Source organism: Gopherus evgoodei, chromosome 21 (assembly GCF_007399415.2).
Source record: "Gopherus evgoodei ecotype Sinaloan lineage chromosome 21, rGopEvg1_v1.p, whole genome shotgun sequence".
Lineage (NCBI taxonomy): Eukaryota > Metazoa > Chordata > Testudines > Testudinidae > Gopherus > Gopherus evgoodei.
In genome coordinates, this window is record NC_044342.1 from 2,587,490 (window position 1) to 2,596,013 (window position 8,524).

Here is an 8,524-nt window from a genome sequence, read left to right on the forward strand (position 1 = left end):
AATTGTTCTGAAGCAGACACACAGAACTGTACTCAGAAGATAAAACAGATGGCCATCAGCACCTTTTCCCTCACCAGGTTACTCTTTGGCCCAGGGGAAGGTGCACTGGATTGGGAGCCAGGATCCTATTCTTCTGAATGACTGCTATTAGGAAATCTGTGCACTCCAAACACCTTATTAGCAAGCAAGATCTCAGACCTCTGTCCCTGAAGAGTGACAAGTATCAGCCACTCCATTTCACAAGTGACATTTTACAGAAGTGAATGGAACCGCACTGATTTACAGCATATGGCGATTTGGTCCAGAGGACCCCAGAATGGACAGTGACTGGAATGAAGATCTGTAGTGGATAGGGATGAGGAGACTTTGCTAGAGCAGGCTGAAAATTTCCTGACAGACCCGTGTTGCTGATTCAACAGATCTGACGTGCTCCCTGGGAACAGGTGGATTCTGTCCCAGCTTTTGATGTAACCAGGCCGGGAAGCAAATTGTATAACTTGCCCACCATTCAGCCAGCCTAGCAATTGGAAGGCCAGCTGCCAGGTGACCAGGGCTGCACAGGTCCCAGGCAGCCTGCTGGTCACTCAGCGTTACTGGCTCCGCTGTAGCGCACTTCCTGGGCAGACATTCCCCAACTCCCTGAGCAGCTGACTCCCTGGGCAGCCGTAACCTCACCCCTTGGAACAATCAATGCCTCAGCAGCTAGTTCACTGGATAGGCAGCTTCCCATCTCCCTGGGCATCCCAGAAAGTCAAGCAGCCCCATGAGCCTGCAAACAATTTTCAAGGTTTCACTTTTTGTCCCTGGGCTGTTGACTTGGGATTAAAATTTGTTCCAACACCCACAGGAAGGAAATTCTGTTTTCCAGGCAGCTCTACACCCTGCTCTTGTTCATTGCAGAAGCTAGAAAGTGTGTAGCCAATGGCGCACAGGTCTAAGAGAAGAGAAGGGATGGTCTAGTGGCCTCAGGCCAAGGAAAATTGGCTTCTACCTCTGCTTCTGCTACAGATTTCTGAAGCAATGTTTGGAGAGTCACTTCCCATCAGCACTTTTGTGGGCAGCCACCAACTTGATAGGCCTGCAGTGCGATTTTCAGAAGTGTTGAGTGCTCACAACAGCAGCAGAGGTCACTGGGAGAGCCCAGCCCACCTCAGAAATCATGCCCAAGGAGTCTCAAACCAAGCCTAAACCAATAGATTTCTGCCAGTTGGGACCCCAACAGTGTGCTTATTAGACAAGTCACATTCTCTGAGGACTAGAGGTCATTGGGGATTTTTCAAATAAAGTTATTTTTTTTCTCAATGGAAAATTTCAATTTGTTGAAATGGAAATTCTGGAGGGAAAGTTTTGGTTTTGATGAATGTTACATTGGTCTAGAATGGGATCTGAACTAAAGAAGAGAGCCCACTCCAAGGGTAGACTGGGGTTAGGACACTGATCTGAGGAGTCTGGGGTTAGTCTATCAATTGTGCTGGTGGGAGCTGTTCGCTTTCTATAAATAATTCCATATTTAAAGCTCTACAGAGCTGGAGGCTATAGCTTGGTGCTTCAAGGGACGTGAGTGAGCTGAATTCAAATCCCTGCTCTCCCTGTTTTGAACCAGGAAACCCAGAGCTGAGCCCCTGCTGGCTTTGGGGGAGAGGGTGGAGCCTTGCAGCAGAGTTTGGGTGGGATCACAGCCTGGGTTACTGGGGGATTAGTCTCCCCTGGCCTATTTTACCTGCTGCCCATGGCTTTAATGACCCGGCTATTCTGGGGTGGATGGGTCTTGCTCTTGTTCTTTGTCAAAAATTTTAGAAGGCCTTAGATTCATCCTAAGGAAGAACAAGCTGGAAAATCTATTTCCCACTTAGTGCTAGCGAGGAACCATTTTGTTCTATATTTCTCTTCAAGGTTATTTGGATATCCCGGTTCCTTAGGCTGTAGATAAAAGGGTTCAACATGGCAGGCAAAACAGTGTAGAACAGGGAGAGAAGTTTAGCGCAGTCTGGAAATTCACTGGATCTGGGTTGTAAATAAAGGAGGATGCCAGAACCATAGAATAAAGCCACAACAATGAGGTAGGAGGAGCAGGTGGAGAATGTTTTCTTCTTGCCCTCAGCTGATGGCATCATGAGAATGATGGCAATGATTCGGATGTAGGACAACAGGATCAGGGCAAAGGGCACCATTCCAAAGAAAGTGACCATGATGTAAGTCAAGGTTTCATTCATGGAGGTGTCAGCACAGGCCAGCAACAGCAGAGGGACTGGGTCACAGAAGAAATGGTTGATCTCTCTGGAGCTACAGAGGGTAAGGTGAACACCAAACCGGTCTGCACTACCTGGGCTGGGATGCCAATAGTCCAGGAAGTGGCTGCCAGAAGGACACACACCTTCTTGTTCATAATCATGGTATAAGACAGGGGGTTGCATATTGCCACGTAGCGATCATATGCTATGGTGGCCAGAAAGGAAGATTCCGTGCTCCCAAAGCAAAGGAAGAAGCCCATTTGCATGGCACAGCCAGCAAAGGAGATGTGTTTATCCCCTGAGATGAGGCTCACCAGCATTTTGGGGACAGTGACTGAGGTGTAACCGATCTCTAAGGCAGACAAATTAGAGAGGAAAAAGTACATGGAGGTGTGAAGGACAGGATCCACCAAAGTTACAAGGATAATGAGGAGGTTTCCCACCACAGTGACCAGATAAATGGCTAACAGTGCCACAAAGAGTAAAACCTGCCACTCTGGCGAGGTAGAAAATCCCAGAAGAAGAAACTCAGTCACCACTGTTTGATTCAAGTTCATCATTTCTTCATAAGCGTTCAACTGGAAGACAAACAGAGACAGGTATTACATGGTGTATCCACCATCTCCAGGCCTTCTATCAACCAAGATTAGATGCCTTTCTCCAAAAGTCTGTGGCTCTAGAAAAGCCCAGCAGCCACATAGTCGTGAAAACGGGGTTCTATTTCTTTCCACAGAAAATGTCAAAAATGGTGGTTTCCATTTAGAATGAAACTCAGTTTCAAAATATTGAAATCTTTCATGAAACAGAATCACTTTTCTCCCTCAACTCAACTCATAACTAGAGCTGGCCAAAGTATTTATTCTGAATAGCAGTCATTACGAGTGGGCTTGAATGAAGAGGAAATAAAGGACTATGCATCAGACTTTACCTCTTTGGTCAGTAATACCTTAGTCACCAATTCATGCCCCTAATTTCAAAAGAGAAATTCTGTTACCTTTTCTCTCAGGCTGGGATTTTCAAAGGAACCTAAAAAATTTATGCTTCTTAATTTCAGTGAGATTTGGGCACCTCATTCCTTTGTGCACTTGAAAATTCCTGTCTCACTGCTGATTTCAATATGACCATTCAAGCAGTGAGATACTAACTCAACATATATAAGAATGTTGACCTGCGCAATCAAGATTACTTGAGACAAAAATCCCATTAAAATGGGATTATGATTTTCTTGAGTTTAATACTAGAAAGTCATAAATATTTCACACAGAATGTATTCACACTCCATTTCTCAGGCCCTGATTTTATAATCAGATTCATGTGGATTAACCTGCAGCCCATGTGGAGATAACTGAAATCAATGTTTTCTCCCTTTCTCCTATGTTTTAGCTGACTTCTCTATTTAGGTTAAAAGTTCTTTGGAACAGAGACTTTCTTTTATTCTATGTTTATCCATACCTAGCCCTAAAAGGCCCATGCTTGGTTGGCCCCTAGAAGTAGCATAATGAACAGAGTTTCAGTGGGAGTTCTGTTGGAGGAGCAGGTTTTTGTAGTTTGTAGTGTGTAGTTTGTGGATTGTAGTGTGTAGTGTGTAGTTTGTGGATTGTATTGTGTTGTGTGTGTGTGTAGGCTGCTAGGGGCAGTGTGCTGGGAGAGCAGCGGAGCCCTGATTAGGGGGCGGGGCTTACCTGATTAGGGGTCCTATATAAGGAGCCAGCCAGTCAGGCAGCAGCACAGACAGCTGCAGCAGCACAGGAGCCAGCAACCGGAGCTGTAAACAGGGGAGTTTCAGTGGGAGTTTCCAGGGGGAGGCTGCAGGGGAGACTAAGACAGAGGAACTGACAAGCAAGTCAAGGGATAGGGTGGTGGTCTGGTGCCTGCTGGGGGCTTGTGTTGTGTTGACTACCAGGCGTCAGGTGGGAAGGCCATGACTGATACAGAGGCAGCAGTGAAAGACACAATGAGGATGACTGGAAGTGGAAGCTGCGGCATGTACATGATCCTGGAGGGGGCGCCTGAAAAGAGCTTTGTCTGCATGAAGTGCCGCCTGATGGAGCTGATGGAAGAGAAGATCCGAGGACTGGAGATGCAGGTGCAAACTCTGGTTGAGTTCAGAAGGGGGTTTGAGCAGACAATGGAGCACAGACACAAGGGGGCTGAAGGGATAAGCTCAGATGCGCAGATGGAAGCAGGACCAAAGAATTCAGAGGACAGACTGCTGGGGGAGGAAAGCAGACAGTGGAAGCATGTGACTAAGAGAACCAGGCAGAGGAAAAGACGGGCCAGTGAAGGAGAAATAGAACTCAGGAACAGGTTTGCAGAGTTGAAAAATGAAGAAGGGGCACAGCAGGTGGTCGCTGTAGGAGAGAGGGCAAAGAAAAAGAGAAGAGCTGATAGTCCTGCAAGAGGAGGGGAGGAGTCAATGGAGGCAATACCAAATATGAGCCCCAGGAGGATTGCAAGGGGGAATAGGAATCGAGAGGACTTGCAGCCGGTGGGTGCGGGAGATAGAACAGAGAAGCGCACTGTCACCAGGAAAAGGCAGGTCTACGTGATTGGAGGCTCCTTACTGAGAAGAATAGACAGGCCTGTGATTAGAGCTGATCGGGAAAACAGAAGGGTGTGCTGTATGCTGGGTGCTAAGACACAGGATGTGGACGTGAGGCTGAAAAGGATACTAGCGGGAGCGGCGAAGAATCCATTGATTGTCCTTCATGTGGGAACGAATGATACAGCTAGATACTCTCTGGAATGTATCAAGGGAGACTATGCCAGACTGGAGAAGACGCTTAAGGAAATGGAGGCTCAGGTGATCTTTAGTGGGATTCTGCCAGTTCCTAGAGAAGGGCGACAAAGGTGTGACAAGATTATGGAGATCAACAGATGGCTCAGGCTTTGGGATGTATGGCCAATGGGAAGCATTTACGGACAGAAGACTGTTCTCTCGGGATGGACTTCACCTGAGCAAGGAGGGAAATAGGCTTCTAGGATGGAGGCTCGCCGACCTGATTAAGAGAGCTTTAAACTAGAAATTTGGGGGAGATGGTTGGGAGATGTTCGGGAGATCTCCACGCCAGAATTTAACCTTGAGAGGGAAGTAAACAAAGTAAGAGGGGATACAGCCATGGACAGAAGAATTGGCATAAGGAGGAAGGGTAGTGTAGATAACAGACTAACAGGTGATGTTGGTGGTAGAATGTCTGTGCCTAACAGGGTACAGAATGTGAGTGAAGCCAAATGGCAAAAATTAAGATGTCTGTACACTAATGCGAGGAGCCTAGGGAACAAAATGGAGGAACTAGAGCTACTGGTGCAGGAAGAGAAACCAGATATTATAGGGATAACAGAAACGTGGTGGAATAGTATTCATGACTGGAATACAGATATTGAAGACTATGTGCTGTTTAGGAAAGATAGAAATAAAGGCAAAGGTGGTGGAGTAGCATTGTACATCAATGAGGAAGTTAACTGTAAAGAAATAAGAAGTGATGGAATGGACAAGACAGAGTCTGTCTGGGCAAAAATCACACTGGGAAAGAAAGCTACTAGAGCCTCCCCTGAGATAGTGCTTGGGGTGTGCTACAGACCGCCGGGATCTGATTTGGATATGGATAGAGACCTCTTTGATGTTTTAAAGAAAGTAAACACTAATGGGAAAGGTGTGATCATGGGAGACTTTAACTTCCCAGATATAGACTGGAGTACAAGTGCTAGCAAGAATAGTAGGGATCAGATTTTTCTGGATGTGATAGCTGATGGATTCCTTCACCAAGTAGTTGAAGAACCGACAAGAGGGGATGCCATTTTAGATTTGGTTTTGGTGAGCAGTGAGGACCTCATAGAAGAAATGGTTGTAGGGGACAACCTTGGTTCGAGTGATCATGAGCTAATTCAGTTCAAACTAGATGGAAGGATAAACAAAAATAGATCTGGGACTAGGGTTTTTGATTTCAAAAGGGCTAACTTCAAAGAATTAAGGAAATTAGTTAGGGAAGTGGATTGGACTGAAGAACTTTGGATCTAAATGGGGAAGAGGCCTGGAATTACTTTAAGTCGCAGCTGCAGAAACTATCAGAAGCCTACATCCCAAGAAAGGGGAAAAAAACCATAGGCAGGAGTTGTAGACCAAGCTGGATGAGCAAGCATCTCAGAGAGGTGATTAAGAAAAAGCAGAAAGCCTACAAGGAGTGGAAGAAGGGTGGGATTAGCAAGGAAAGCTATCTTAGTGAGGTCAGAACATGTAGGGATAAAGTGAGAAAGGCTAAAAGCCAAGTAGAGTTGAACCTTGCAAAGGGAATTAAAACCAATAGTAAAAGGTTCTATAGCCATATAAATAAGAAGAAAACAAAGAAAGAAGAAGTGGGACCGCTACACACTGAGGATGGAAAGGAGGTTAGGGATAACCTAGGCATAGCCCAATATCTAAATAAGTATTTGCCTCAGTCTTTAATAAGGCTAATGGGGAGCTTAGGGGTAATGGAAGGATGACAAACGGGAACGGGGATATGGAGGTGGATATTACCACATCTGAGGTAGAAGCCATACTTGAACAGCTTAATGGGACAAAATCGGAGGGCCCGGACAATCTTCATCCAAGAATATTAAAGGAACTGGCGCATGAAATTGCAAGCCCGTTAGCGAGAATTTCTAATGAATCCGTAAACTCTGGGGCTGTACCATACGACTGGAGAATTGTTAACGTAGTTCCTATCTTTAAGAAAGGGAGAAAGAGTGATCTGAATAACTATAGGCCTGTTAGTTTGACATCTGTAGTATGTAAGGTCGTGGAAAAAATTTTGAAGGAGAAAGTAGTTAAGGACATTGAGGTCAATGGTAATTGGGACAAAGTACAACATGGTTTTACTAAAGGTAGATTGTGCCAAACCAACCTGATCTCCTTCTTTGAGAAGGTGACAGACTATTTAGACAAAGGAAATGCGGTAGACCTAATTTACCTCGATTTCAGTAAGGCATTTGACACAGTTCCACATGCGGAATTATTAGTCAAATTGGAAAAGATGGGGATCAATATGAGAATTGAAAGGTGGATAAGGAACTGGTTAAAGGGGAGACTACAATGGGTCATACTGAAGGGTGAACTGCCAGGCTGGAAGGAAGTTACTAGTGGAGTTCCTCAAGGATCGGTTCTGGGACCAATCTTATTTAACCTTTTTATTACCGACCTTGGCACAAAAAGTGGGAATGTGCTAATAAAGTTCGCGGATGACACAAAGCTGGGGGGTATTGCTAACATGGAGAAGGACCGGGATATCGTACAGGAAGATCTGGATGACCTTGTAAACTGAAGTAATAGTAATAGGATGAAATTTAATAGTGAAAAGTGCAAGGTCATGCACTTCGGGATTACTAATAAGAACTTTAGGTATAGATTGGGGACGCATCAGCTGGAAGCAACAGAGGAGGAGAAGGACCTTGGGATATTGGTAGATCACAGGATGACTATGAGCCGCCAATGTGATATGGCCGTGAAAAAAGCTAATGCGGTTTTAGGATGCATCAGGCGAAGTATTTCCAGCAAAGATAAAGAGGTGTTAGTACCGTTATATACGACGCTGGTGAGACCCCACCTGGAATAATGTGTGCAGTTCTGGTCTCCCATGTTTAAGAAGGATGAATTCAAACTGGAACAGGTTCAGAGACGGGCTACTAGGATGATCCGAGGAATGGAAAACCTGCCTTATGAAAGGAGACTCAAAGATCTTGGCTTGTTTAGTCTAGCCAAAAGAAGGCTGAGGGGGGATATGCTTGCTCTTTATAAATATATCAGAGGGATTAATATTAGGGAGGGAGAGGAATTATTTAAGCTTAGTACCAATGTAGATACAAGAACGAATGGGTATAAACTGGACACTAGGAAGTTTAGACTTGAAATTAGACGAAGGTTTCTAACCATTAGAGGAGTGAAGTTCTGGAACAGCCTTCCAAGGGGAGTGGTGGGGGCAAAAGACATATCTGGCTTTAAGATTAAGCTTGATAAGTTTATGGAAGGGATGGTATGATGGGAGAGCCTAATTTTGGCAATTGATCTCTGATTATCGCCAGATAAGTATGCCCAGTGGTTGGTGATGGGATGTTGAATGGGATGGGATCTGAGTTACTGCAGAGAATTCTTTTCTGAGTGCTGGCTGGTGAGTCTTGCCCACATGCTCAGGGTTTAGCTGATCGCCATATTTGGGGTCGGGAAGGAATTTTCCTCCAGGGCAGATTGGCAGAGGCCCTGGAGGTTTTTTGCCTTCCTCTGCAGCGTGGGGCATGGGTCACTTGCTGGAGGATTCTCT

At 45.4% G+C, this 8,524-nt stretch overlaps 1 pseudogene; it reads right to left on the reverse strand.

Annotated features, from left to right (window-relative positions):
- Positions 1 to 1,838: 1,838 nt before the first annotated feature.
- On the reverse strand, positions 1,839 to 2,827 carry LOC115638422 (annotated as a pseudogene).
- Between the last annotated feature and the right edge of the window lie 5,697 nt (positions 2,828 to 8,524).